We start from the raw sequence: 13,928 nt of genomic DNA, 5'->3' as shown, positions 1-13,928 counted from the left end.
GCCAGAGCACAGTAGTATAGTGCAGAGTCTGATACAGCAGCAGAGGAGATGTTCAGATCCACTCGTTTATTATTATTAATTTTAGCAGACATTTTATGGGGGGTGTTCGCACTTCTGAAAAAAGCTCCAGTTTCAGAAATATAAAGAAGGAACTCCGGGTTAGATTGTAGATCTTGCCTGTACCAGTGCAGGTAGTTGTTTGTTGCACCACTGAGTATTTTGTAGTCACACGACAGAATAGCATCATCACCTTCATCTACAGTTTTATGAGTGAAATGTGCCTCTATTGAATCTTCCATGGAGTCACCTGTCATAGAGAAGAAAACACAAGGTTTATAAGCTTCACACCCAAACGCTTCATTTTTTTAATCATGACTCAGACTAATTAATTATTAATGTAATACCTAATTAAAAGGCTAATGTACACTCACCAAGTAAAAGGCAAAGACATATTAACATAAAAGTGAACATGATGAATGTTTTTTGCTGAATTAAAATATTCTAAGCTCTTTCTGTACTGTATATATTCTGAGCTCTATAAATCTGCATGAAGCTCCACCCTACAGCGTCACATGACAGTGTCACCAATGTTATTGGGAGAGTCTTGATTCATAACTTGGATTTACGTTCATCCCATATTAGTAGACCAAGATGGCGGCGCATGCACAACCTGAGGCTCTGCATCAGAAAGGAAGGCAGACTTGTAATTTGTAATATTTGTCATCTTAAATATTGTGTTCTTAAAATAGTTAATATGATATGGTTTTGCATGCAGTGAGGAGTTCTTTCTCTTTGTTTGCTTTGCAGCTGCTGCACCGTGAGGTGGTGTGTGTAATCAGACCCAATGTTATTGTGTGGAGGACACAAGACCACTGTTTTACTCAGAGCGACTAAAACATCCTACAATAAAGTTTCATGTAACAATGAATAAGGTACTGTATTAAATAGGTTTTTCATATATCCTTTAAGGTCCAATAACAGACCTGCAGAAACACACATAAATTAAATATGTCTATCATGTGTGTTTTTGCAGGTCTGTTTTAGGAAATTCAACATGTTATGGAACTTTAACATTTACATGTTATAATGTTGCATTTAGGTTTATTAGTGCACTTTGTACTAATGGGAGTAAGAATGTGTTGCGTTCTCTGGCTTTTCTGTTTTTATTAAATTTCTGCCTCTCACCCAGTGTTACTAGAAAAGGCTCTGGATTTCTGACCAGGATAAAGTTGCTTACTGAAGAGGAATAAATAAATGAGCTAATATGTGTCAAAACATGTAATTAATCAAACAAAGATCTTTATCCAGTGGATCATGATACAGAAAAAGTCAGAATTTCCCCCAAATTAAAAAAAGATAAAGAAAAAATAACACTCATAAAAAAAAAACATTGTTAGAACTGCATTCCCTGTATGAAAACTGGGTCAGAGTTTTTGTACAGTGCAGTTGGATTTCCTGTCACTGTGGGCGCCAGAGCACAGTAGTATAGTGCAGAGTCTGATACAGCAGCAGAGGAGATGTTCAGATCCACTCGTTTATTATTATTAATTTTAGCAGACATTTTATGGGGGGTGTTCGCACTTCTTAAAAAAGCTCCAGTTTCAGAAATATAAAGAAGGAACTCTGGGTTAGATTGTGGATCTTGCCTGTACCAGTGCAGGTAGTTGTTTAATCCACCACTGAGTATTTTGTAGTCACACGACAGAATAGCATCATCACCTTCATCTACAGTTTTATGAGTGAAATGTGCCTCTATTGAATCTGCCATGGAGTCACCTGTCATAGAGAAGAAAACAATGTAACAATGGTAAACAATGTTTATAAGCTTCACACCCAAACGCTCCATTTTTTTATTATGACTCAGACTAATTAATCATTAATGTAACACTTAATTAAAAGGTTAATGTACACTCACCAAGTAAAAGGCAAAGACACATTAACATAAAAGTGAACATGATGAATGGTTTTAGCTGAATTAAAATATTCTAAGCTCTTTCTGTACTGTATATATTCTGAGCTCTATAAATCTGCATGAAGCTCCACCCTACAGCGTCACATGACAGTGTCACCAATGTTATTGGGAGAGTCTTGATTCATGAAAATATTTTAAGCTCGTGCTGTACTCTTACAGTATATGATAACATCATAAATATCCATAAAGCTCCACCCCACAACGTCACATGACAGTGTGATCGATGTTATTTATATTGCAGCGACCTGGATTTACATTCAACCCACCTGTGGAACTTTTTCTGAGCACATTTTAGCAAACTTTATAAATGTGATGATGCACGATGATTTTAATTTAAAACAGTACAATCTAATAATAATATTTTAAAACATTGTAATTCTATTCTATAATTGTGTTTAAATTTGTGTTAGAGATTAATCAGAATCCACCAGAATGTGGCCTACACATATATTGTACGATAACTACACTTTTAAGAGTAAGCACAACTTGTGACACCCCTGGTCTCCTGACTTGTAATCACACACACACACACACACACACACCTGTGCAGCATACTGTACATTGCCTGGACAAAAAAGTCACAAAAAAGATTTGTTTAACTGCCTTTAGTTTTTGTTTAATGGGGTGGCCAGTTCATGTATAACAGTAATTCCTCGTGCTCCCAGAGCCACTCTTTCACAATCTGAGTATATGAATATCCCAGTGTCATCAGGGAAGAAAAACTCCATAGTAGATGTGATAACTTGGAATTTCAATACATTTAGGTCATCAGCTGAATGAGACTAGACCTGACCAACTGAAGCAACCCCAGATCATAACACTGTCTCCAAAGGCTTGTACAGTGGTTGTACAGTCTCTGAAATTAGCTTAACTACTAAAGAGTAACCAGGACAGCGGTTAGAATAACAGTTGAGCAGCATGTACAGTATGATAAAAGAGCAGGACCCATATTAACTCCTTTGCTTCATACAACTCAACATAAGGAAAACAAAGGAGCTGGTTCAGGACAAATAAGACCCCTGTGACTCCTACTGTATATCTGTCCAGGGGGAGACAGTGGATAAGGTCTCAGAATACAAATATCAGGAAAAACAAACTGGACTGGTCACCTAACATAATGGCACTCTACAAGAAAGGACAGAGCAGGTTGTATTTTCTGTGATTCGGATGTTCTATGAATACATTGTGGCTAGCGTAATTTTTTTTATGCTATGGTTTGTTTGGGGTTGCAATATGAAAATGTCTGAGAATTAGACTAGACAAGGTCATTAAAAGCGGTGGATCTACGCTAGGCAGGGAGCTTGACTCTTTTAAAGTTGTGGCAATGAGGCGGATTTTGTCCAAAATACAATCAATCTTGAACAATCCTTCCCAGCCGCTATAGGGTGTGCTCTCCGACCAAAGGAGCAAATTCAGCCAGGTCCTGATCACTACTAAGTGTTCTACAGAGTGTCACAAAAGATATTTTCTACACATGGACATAAAACTATTCACTGTAATGTTTACACTTTGTGGGTAGTAACTGTCTGTAAAGATACAATATTACTTTAGTACAATACTTGTTCCCAAGTCATTTACCAATCCTACTAGGCCTCACCACAAGTGCAGTACTGATAATGTACTATTTGTGCAATAACTTTTCCTTTTTTCATTCCAAGTGCAATATATGTGAATTAAATCATGACTCATGTGCTGCGCCTTACTTTAGCCATACTTACATACGAGTAAGTAGTTTTTATTTTTAACTTTTATTTTAAATTTCTGTCACAATATCTTGAGTTAACGGCAATTTGTGAAAGCATCAGTGTCACCTGTCAGTTTTCCAGTACCACAGAGGTAATCTTAAAAAGATTGTTGTGTACATTCAAAAAATGTATATATAAATTTTATTATTTTAAAGTGTGTCATGAATTATGCCCACCACTCCATGAATGTAACTTGCTTTTGTTGATTTTATGAGCAAAGTTTGATTTTTTTTTATTAGATTTATTATTTTTACTATGCTTCTGAACACGTAGTAAACGCTTCTGTATGTTTACTAAAAAAACATACAGAAGCGTTCACCTGCGGACATAGCATACGGAATGATAGTAAATTAACCAGTTACATACCGCACAAAATGTTAAAAAAAATAAATAAAGTATTCTATTTTTGTCCAAACCTTTTTTTGAGCTCCACGTCACTCAGTGTTATCAAAACATCTCTTCTCCGCATGCCTTCCTGCCTGAACACCATATCCTGCAGAACAGTAAAGCACAAGGTGTCATGCAGTAAACTGTGTGCACTGTTAATGCTTAAAATTGTTACAGCTTTATTACTTTACAGTTTGTAGGAAACATCCAGTTTTGAGGTGGAGACATCAAGTACACTGTAAAACTGAATAAATGTTGAATGAATTAATATTGTATTGTTGGCCCAGCTTTTTACACTGGTATTTGTTGAGACAACACATGAAATTGTGTTCTTGAAAACTTTGGTGACACAGACTAAATAAACAAAACAAAAAACAAAAATCAAGTTAAGTCAGCAATTTGTCTTCACTTGGATGGAATCACATGAGGAGGGCTATTACACACCCCCTCTCCCCCCTGAACTGACGCTGTCAAACTGCACTAAAGAGGTGAAGATGGCTGTTTTTTTTTTCTCGACTCTTTATTCTGGGTAAATATTTTATTTCATTTTTATAACCTCAACAGAGAGAATAGTCTATTGTTGGGATGGCTGAGGTCCTTCACAATCTTCCTGGCCTTGGTCCAGCACCGCCTGCTGTAGATTGAGTGCAGGTCAGGGAGCTCGGTGCGGATGATGCGCTCAGCAGGAAGTCCACTATCAACTCCTTTGTCTTACTGACGTTTGGAAGGAGGTTGCACCAGTTCTCCAGATTCCTAATCTCCTTCAGGTAGGCCGTTTCGTTGTTATCAGAGATCAGGCCCACCACGGTGTCGTCAGCAAACTTAATGATGGTGGTGGAGCTGGTAGTGGCTACACAGTCATATGTGTACAAAGAGTACAGCAGGGGGCTCAGAACACACCCCTGGGGGGCTCCAGTGCTGAGAGTGATGGAGGCTGAGCATGTGGGGATCACCGACTGAGATAAAGAGATGTTGAATATCTCAGTGAACACAGGTGTTAGCTGGTCTGCGCAGGCTCTGAGAATACGGCCTGAGATGCCATCTGGTCCTGCCGCTTTCCTGGTGTTCACTCTCTTGAAGGCTTTCCTCACGTCATGCTCGGTGATGATGAACGCGTTTCCGGTGCTGGTAGTGTCTTCCTGTTTGTAGCCGTTAGCGCCGCTAGCATTAGCATCTCTAGCGTCTTTAGCTGCAGCCTCGAAGCGAGCATAGAAAGTGTTCGTCATACCGGATGTTAGTGTTTTATAATTCGTAATTGTCCTTAGTCCCTGCCACAGGCTACTAGAGTCATTCTGTTGTAGCTGTGATTATGGTTTTCTCACGTAGTGCTGCTTCGCCTCTTTCACCGCCTTCCGGACGTTGTATGATGCAGCCTTGTATGGTTTCATGTCCCCCGACGCGAGTCGCGTGTTGTAGACGGTGCGAGATCTCAGAGCGTCGTTGATGGTTTTATCCACCCACAGCTTCTGGTTGGGAAACGTTCTAATAGTCTTTTTCTCTCCATGGTATCATCCGCTAGTTTCCCAATGAATCCCACAAACGCTTCCGTAAACATGCTGACGTCATCATCAGAGCTGTTTCGGAACATGTCCCAGTCTGCGTCATCGAGTGCGTCCTGTAACGCGGCCACCGATTGGTCCGTCCAGCGCGCGACCTCCCTCTAACCCGGAACTTCCTGTTTCAGCCTTTGTTTGTATTTTGGCATGAGGAAGATGGCGGCGTGGTCAGATTTGCCAAACGGAGGGCGAGATTGTGCCTTGTAGCCATCCTTGACCGTAGTGTAACAATGGTCCAGTGTCCTTTCACCTCTGGTGGGGCAGGTGATGTGCTGATAAAAGTTTGGCGCTGTGTGTTTGAGGTTGGCACTGTTAAAGTCCCCCGCCACAATAAGTGTTGTGATTGTTGTTGTGTGAGTGCCTCATGCAGCTCGCATAAGTCAGTGTCCGTGTCCGCTTGTGGTGGAATATAAACGGCGCTGATTATGACCGATGTGAACTCCCGATGACACATGATGGACAGTAGTTCCAGATTTGGTGTGCAGGAGCGTGTGAGAGGAACAACGCTTGCGCTGTTGCACCAGCTGCTGTTCACCATTAAACACACGCCGCCTCCCCTTGACTTCCCCGAGTCCTGTGTCCTGTCCATTCGGTGAACCAAAAAGAACTCGGCCGGCTGGATGGCGTGGTCCGGCACCGCTGGGTTCAGCCATGTCTCGGTGAATGTCTCTGTGTATTGATTATTATATCTAGGTCACGTCCTTAAACCTTTCAAGTTGGCAGTTATTAAGCCGCTTCTTAAAAAATCTAATTTGGACGCAAATAAAATAACAAATTATAGACCGATTTCAAACCTCCCCTTTATATCAAAAATATAAGAAAAAGTAGTATCAGCTCAAATATGCACATTCTTCTCAGGAAAACAACATCCTTGAAGAATTTCAGTCAGGTTTCAGACCCCATCATAGTACAGAAACTGCACTAGTTAAGATTGCAAATGACTTATTTTTAGCTTCGGACCAAGGATGCATCTCAATACTAGTCTTGCTTGATCTTAGTGCTGCATTCGACACTATAGATAATACATAACATTTTCATAGATCGCTTACAAAATCACATAGGTATTCAGGGACGAGCATTAAAAAAGTTTAGATCATACCTGTCTGATCGATACAATTTTGTAGATCTAAATGGAGAACTGTCTGGTGTAATGCCTTTTACTAAACTCAGACAAGACAGAGATATTACTCATCGGCCCAAAAACCAGCACACAACAGCTTTCACAATTCAGCCTATGTTTAGAAGGATGTACTGTTACTACTAGCTCAACAGTAAAAGACCTGGGCGTAATATTAGACAGTAACTTGTCCTTTGAAAATCATATTTCCAATATCACAAAAACAGCCTTTTTCCATCTTGGAAATATCGCCAAACTTAGGAGCATCTTATCCGTATCTGATGCAGAAAAGCTAGTTCATGCATTCATGACCTCCAGACTAGACTATTGTAATGCATTACTAGGTGGTTGTCCTGCATCCTCAATAAACAAGCTTCAGTTAGTCCAAAATGCAGCCGCCAGGGTTCTCACTAGATCCAGAAAATATGATCATATAACCCCAAAATTATCATCCCTGCACTGGCTACCTGTTCAGTTTAGAATTAATTACAAAATAGCATATTACTTGCATACAAGGCTTTAAATGGTTTAGCTCCAACATACCTAACCAGTCTTCTGATACGCTCTAATCCACCACGCTCCTTAAGATCACAAAACTCTGGACTTCTTGTAACTCCCAGAATTTCAAAATCTACAAAAGAGGGTAGGGTTTTTTCATATTTAGCTTTAAAGCTTTGGAATAGCCTTCCAGACAGTGTTCGGGGCTCAGACACAGTTTCCCAGTTTAAAAGTAGACTCAAGACGCATTTCTTTAATCTGGCATACGCGTAACTTATCCCATAACTTCATACGTCAGTACATCTATCCTGAATGGCAACTACGCTTATTCTCTCCATCTGTTCTGTACTTTTCTACCCATCCCGAGGCATCTTGAAATTGTACCAGCTTCAGTAGACAAAGGCTAACCCTGCGAGGATCCTGAGGCATCCAGAGAAGGACCAGCTCCAGCTGGATTCTGCCTTATTATGGTTGAAGCTACACATCCTGCTCCTGTGCTCCCAGTGATCCAGACCTCATCTGCCCTCTGCACCTACTGACTCATCCCTATGCTGAACTGGACTTCATGTTAATTTAAAGAATTTCTGTTATATTGTACTTTCAGCTGCATAACACACATGGTGTTATATCAACTCTATCTGTTATCACCCAAATGAGGATGTGTTCCCTGTTGAGTCTGGTTCTTCTCAAGGTTTCTTCCTATTGCTATCTCAGGGAGTTTTTCCTTGCCACTGTCGCTGTCACCCTTGGCTTGCTCATCAGAGACATTTCATTCATTTATCTCATTATTATCTAGACACATTTTTCTTCTTATTATTCATTTTTTTAAAGCTGCTTTGAGACAATGACCACTGTTAAAAGCGCTATATAAATAAAATTGAATTGAATTGAATTGAAAGTGCAGGCTGATACAGAGAGGAAGGGGGAAAATTTACTTTATTTTGCTTTAAACGCGCCCACATACGTGTGCTATAATAAATAGAACATGTGTGCTGTACACACACGCAAACAAACGCAACAAAAAATGTTTTACGCGCACACACACACACACACACACTCACATGGTCACAGTGTTATAGTAAACAGTACACACGTGCACGGATGTTGATTATACCAGTAAGAGACACGCACTAAGACCGAGCAGGGGAGACGATTACCCACAATTCCACAGTGCAAGAGAGAGAAAAATCATTGTCTCAGTTGTGATCACATAAGCTCGGCATCAAAACAAGAAGCGTATGCGTGATACATGATACTCGGTACTCGTAATCCACGACTTATTCGTTTTCCAAGTCAAAATTTATTAAAAATTTTTGCTTGTCTTGCGGAACACTCGCAAACCACGTTACTATAAGCTTTAGACCCAAACTCTCCATTTTCTTTTCATGACTCTTATCATATTAACATAAAAGTGAACTTGATGCATAGTTTTAGCTAAATGAAAATATTCTAAGCTCTTTCTGTACTCTAATATAATATCATAAATCTCTATGAAGCTCCACCCCACAACATCACATGACGGCGTCACCAATGTTACTGGGAGAGTCTTGATTCATGTTGCAGCGACCTGAATTTATGTTCAGTCCACATGTGGAACTTTTTCTAAGCACATTTTAGAAAACACGTTTATTCATGTGATGATGGACATGTAACATGATCATTTAATTTATGAAAATATAATCTAATAATTATATTATTGAACATTGTAGTTACACAGGGTTGTGTGGTGCTTTGTTACGGGTATTTTACCCATTATAAGTGATTGTGCCATCTTTTGCTCAGGACATGGAGGACATGCTTGGACAGACCCTGTACCCATCATTGTGCTTACTAAAAACTGCAACAAAAAAAGTGGTTAATATAAGACTAATGCTGTGTCTGATTAATGCATTCTGTGCCAAAAATAACTATATAAATCTTGAGAGAGTGAAAGAGCATGTATATTTCTCCTAATCACCAGCAAAGCTGTCACAATCTAACATAAATGTTTTTGTGCAATGCAGTTGGATTTCCTGTCACTGTGGGCACCAGAAGAATACAGCAGCAGAAATGATGAGCAGACTCATTTGTTCATTATTTTAATAAGCCTCAGCAGACAGACGTGGTGGTACAGAGACATTTTTAAGTAAGCTAAATTCAGTGTACATTCAGGGTTAGATTTGGATATTGTATGTACCATTGTATGCAGTTTTTTTCAGCACTTGGTTTGTATCACTCTACCAGGGTACATCACCTTCATATACATCTTTAAGAGTGCAACATAGCTTTACTGAATTTTACAAGTCTCCTGCTTTAGAGAAGAGAATATAATGTTTTTAATCTTTACATATGGTAATTAAAACCGGAGTTTCATAAGTCAGACCCACATTCTGCATTGTTTTCTAATACTACACAAATCAACTAATCAGTAACTCAACACATTCAAAAAGTGTTGGAATTACTGATTTGTGTAGTATTAGGAAACATCAAGGAATTTTGCCTCATCAGATATTGCTGTGAACAAGTGTTAGAGTTATAATAAATAATTTAGTATACTAAGTTATTGTTCTATTCATATATTATTGGTCCATTTATGTTTTTTTTTATAACAAAACATGTTTATTAAATAGCATGTATTTCACTAAGGTAAGAAACATGACAGATGCTGTTCTTGGTAATACTAAAAGATGTTAGCAGGCCAAGAGACTTAAAAAAGAATGGGGCACAGTGGGTGTGTGGGGTTTGGTGAATTGAGGGTATGCTGAAGTGGATTTCAGTTGGAGTGTGGTAAATTGTGTGGATGTTTTAATATTTTCTCATCGTGCCCCAGTGAATCGACAGGCCTGTTCTCTTATCTATTATGAGTTAATCCTTTATTTGTCACATATACAGTATATTACTGAACAGTGAAATTCTTTCTTGGCATGTCCCAGTGTAACTGGGGTCAGAGCGCAGAGTTAGCCATGATAATGCACCCCTGGGGCAAATAGGGTTAAGGGCCTTGCTCAAGGGCCCAGCAATTGCAACCTTGTGAAGCTCAAACCGCCAACCTTCTGATCAGTAACACAGTGCCTTCTGAGCTAACACCTATGTACAGTATTATTTATTGTATAAACAGTGTTATTTAACCTGCCCTGCCTCATGCCCTAAGTCTCCTGGGTAAGGCTCCAGGCCCCCTTCCACCCTGAATCCAAGATAAAGCGATATAGATGAGTGAGAGTGAGTGTTATTTAACTTGATTTTATTATCATTATTCTTCTCCATAGAACTGAAAACAAACAAACAAAAAGATTATTTGATGTCAATTACATGAAAATGTGTAAGCAAATAAAATATTTAAATTATTTTACCACAAACACCCCCACCACATGAGAGCCTGTGCAGAACCTGTTATTTTTTAACTGCAGCTTGAAGTGCTTGTCCATGTTGGAGACAAATAAGTTGTAGGTCATACATCTTTAACAAAATGAAACTAATTGAGGGAAACAATTCAATTTATTGATGATGAGTTGCAAATTCAGAGCCAATTTATGGGATGATGAGTGCTAGGCCCAGATGCTATGGAAATAAGAAATAATTCTTCACAAGCTGTTATCAGTTTATTTGCCTTATGGTGTTCTTTTCACATCATGTCTTCAGTTCAGAAAGTTAAGGCAGGGCAAAATTTCGATAAAAAGCATTTACACATTATATTCTTTAATTATTAAATATTTACCTACATTTGATGTATTAATGTATATCATAGATTGATAACCCAATTTTGTATAAAACCATTTCTAAGTCTTCTTCTTCAACCTGAATAAATATTGATTAATAAAATGCTTAGACAAGTAAATGTAATATGCCTACCTTTTGTTGTGTTGATTTATGTTGGTTTGTGGATTCATCATCACTGTTACTGTAAATCATTCCTTAGCCAGTAATAATCATTTAAAACAAGTATATACAAGTGTATTGTCCATCACTTGTATCAATTTATTGAGCAAAAGAAAAAAATAGAAAGCTGTCCAATTTCTGCTACTCATAATATCACTACTTCATTTAAGGACTCGTAACACAAATGACGGTTAGGTGTTGGAGCACTAAATACTCTTTTCAAAGAGTCAAAAAACTGTATCAATTAAGAATCTGGGTTAAGAACCATGCTGCACATTTTTTAAACTAGTAGTAAAGCATGCTTATTCAGATTTTGGCTTCCTTACAGTGATCTTCAAAACTGTGAGCTGCCGCTTCATTGTACAGGACAGAGTCACTAAACTTCCTATTAGTGCAGCTCCTGTAAGGTCTGATGTAAGTTTTGAGATCACTTTTTACCTCCATGGTCGTTCCTGGTTTTTATTTCTTTCTACATTGTAAAGAAATGCTGAAGGCATGAAAAATATGCAGTAATCTCATTTAAACAGTTAATGTTGAGATGTACTGTATCTGCTACTTATGACCTGTAAAGGCTTTATAACGGTTCTAATCTGAGGGGGTGTTAATCAGAAAAATTCTGAGGCTGGTAACTCTAAATGAACGTCTCTGCAGCAGAGGAAGGTTTTGGTCTTGCTTTCCTGGGGTGGTCTTCATGAGTCTTTATGGTCTTAAGTTTCATTATGGTGCTTAATGGGTTTTTGCAAACTTGACCATACTGTTCTTGCAAGACTTCAGAAAGGCTGACCTATTTAATAGTTTTGAAATCCCCATTATTGATGTGGAATGTAGAAAATAAATCACTAAACAAAAACAAAGAAATTTGCAAGTGATCCCAAACCTTTTAGCGGTAGTATGTGTGTGTTTATATATATATATATATATATATATATATATATATACTCATCTAAAGGATTATTAGGAACACCTGTTCAATTTCTCATTATTGCAATTCTCTAATCAACCAATCACATGGCAGTTGCTTCAATGCATTTAGGGGTGTGGTCCTGGTCAAGACAATCTCCTGAACTCCAAACTGAATGTCAAAGTGGGGAAAAAAAGGTGATTTAAGCAATTTTGAGCGTGGCATGGTTGTTGGTGCCAGACGGGCCGGTCTGAGTATTTCACAATCTGCTCAGTTACTAGGATTTTCTCACACAACCATTTCTAGGGTTTACAAAGAATGGTGTGAAAGAGGAAAAACCTTCAGTATGCGGCAGTCCTGTGGGCGAAGAAGCCTTGTTGATGCTAGAGGTCAGAGGGGAATGGGCTGACTGATTCCAGCTGATGGAAGAGCAACTTTGACTGAAATAACCACTCGTTACAACCGAGGTATGCAGCAAAGCATTTGTGAAGCCACAACATGCACAACCTTGAGGCGGATGGGCTACAACAACAGAAAACCCCACCGGGTACCACTCATCTCCACTACAAATAGGAAAAAGAGGCGACAATTTGCACGAGCTCACCAAACTTGGACAGTTGAAGACTGGAAAAATGTTGCCTGGTCTGATGAGTCTCGATTTCTGTTGAGACATTCAAATGGTAGAGTCAGAGTTTGGCGTAAACAGAATGAGAACATAAATCCATCATGCCTTGTTACCACTGTGCAGACTGGTGGTGGTGGTGTAATGGTGTGGGGGATGTTTTCTTGGCACACTTTAGACCCCTTAGTGCCAATTGGGCATCGTTTAAATGCCATGGGCCACTGAGCATTGTTTCTGACCATGTCCATCCCTTTATGACCACCATGTACCCATCCTCTGATGGCTACTTCCAGCAGGATAATGCACCGTGTCACAAAGCTCGAATCCTTTCAAATTGGTTTCTTGAACATGACAATGTACTAAAATGGCCCCCACAGTCTCCAGATCTCAACTCAATAGAGCATCTTTGGGATGTGGTGGAACGGGAGCTTTGTGCCCTGGATGTGCATCCCACAAATATCCATCAACTGCAATTGAACTTGCAAGATGCTATCCTATTAAAATGGGCCAACATTTCTAAAGAATGCTTTCAGCACCTTGTTGAATCAATGCCACGTAGAATTAGTATTAGTATTAGTATGGTGTTCCTGATAATTCTTTAGGTGAGTGTGTATATATATATATGTGTGTGTGTGTGTGTCTATGTATCTATGTATGTATATCATCAAGTACTCTGTACAAATCGTGTATGTTACTGTGCTTCATTTTTTCTAAGTAGTGCTTAGTTGTGTTATTTAAGATCTAAGAAAAATTACAATAAATATGACCTGATGCTGTGGAACTGCAGTTAAGTGACAGTCTTATTCCATGTACAATTCTGCCATCAAGTGGTAGAAAAGTGTCTTTATCTGAAAAGGGTTTTCGTTGATGCTAAAAGTTTTAATAATTACTCCACCACCCATAATGCTAATTTGCATAATGTAAAATCTTATCCACTCATGTTAAAGGTTTTTAATACCTGTTTGCCATATGCTAATTTGTGGAATGTAAATATTCCAATTAAAAAATGTTATTTGTTTTCTTAGACACAACCATCCACAGTATAATACGCAGTGAAATGCTTATATAACTGCAAATGCAAATATTGCACTAGGAAAATAATTAAATTAAAATAATTTTACAATGAAATTAATCTGAAAATTTAATTACAAAACTAAATTAAAACTGAAATTTTTAATTTCATACCAGAATAGCATTCTTTCAGCTCAAAAATATTGCCAAGATAAGGAATATATTGTCATTAAACGATGAGGAAAAACTCTCTCATCTGAATTA

This window comes from Clarias gariepinus, chromosome 1 (genome assembly GCF_024256425.1).
Source record: "Clarias gariepinus isolate MV-2021 ecotype Netherlands chromosome 1, CGAR_prim_01v2, whole genome shotgun sequence".
In the NCBI taxonomy this organism is placed as follows: domain Eukaryota; kingdom Metazoa; phylum Chordata; class Actinopteri; order Siluriformes; family Clariidae; genus Clarias; species Clarias gariepinus.
Note: the sequence above shows the minus strand (reverse complement) of the source record.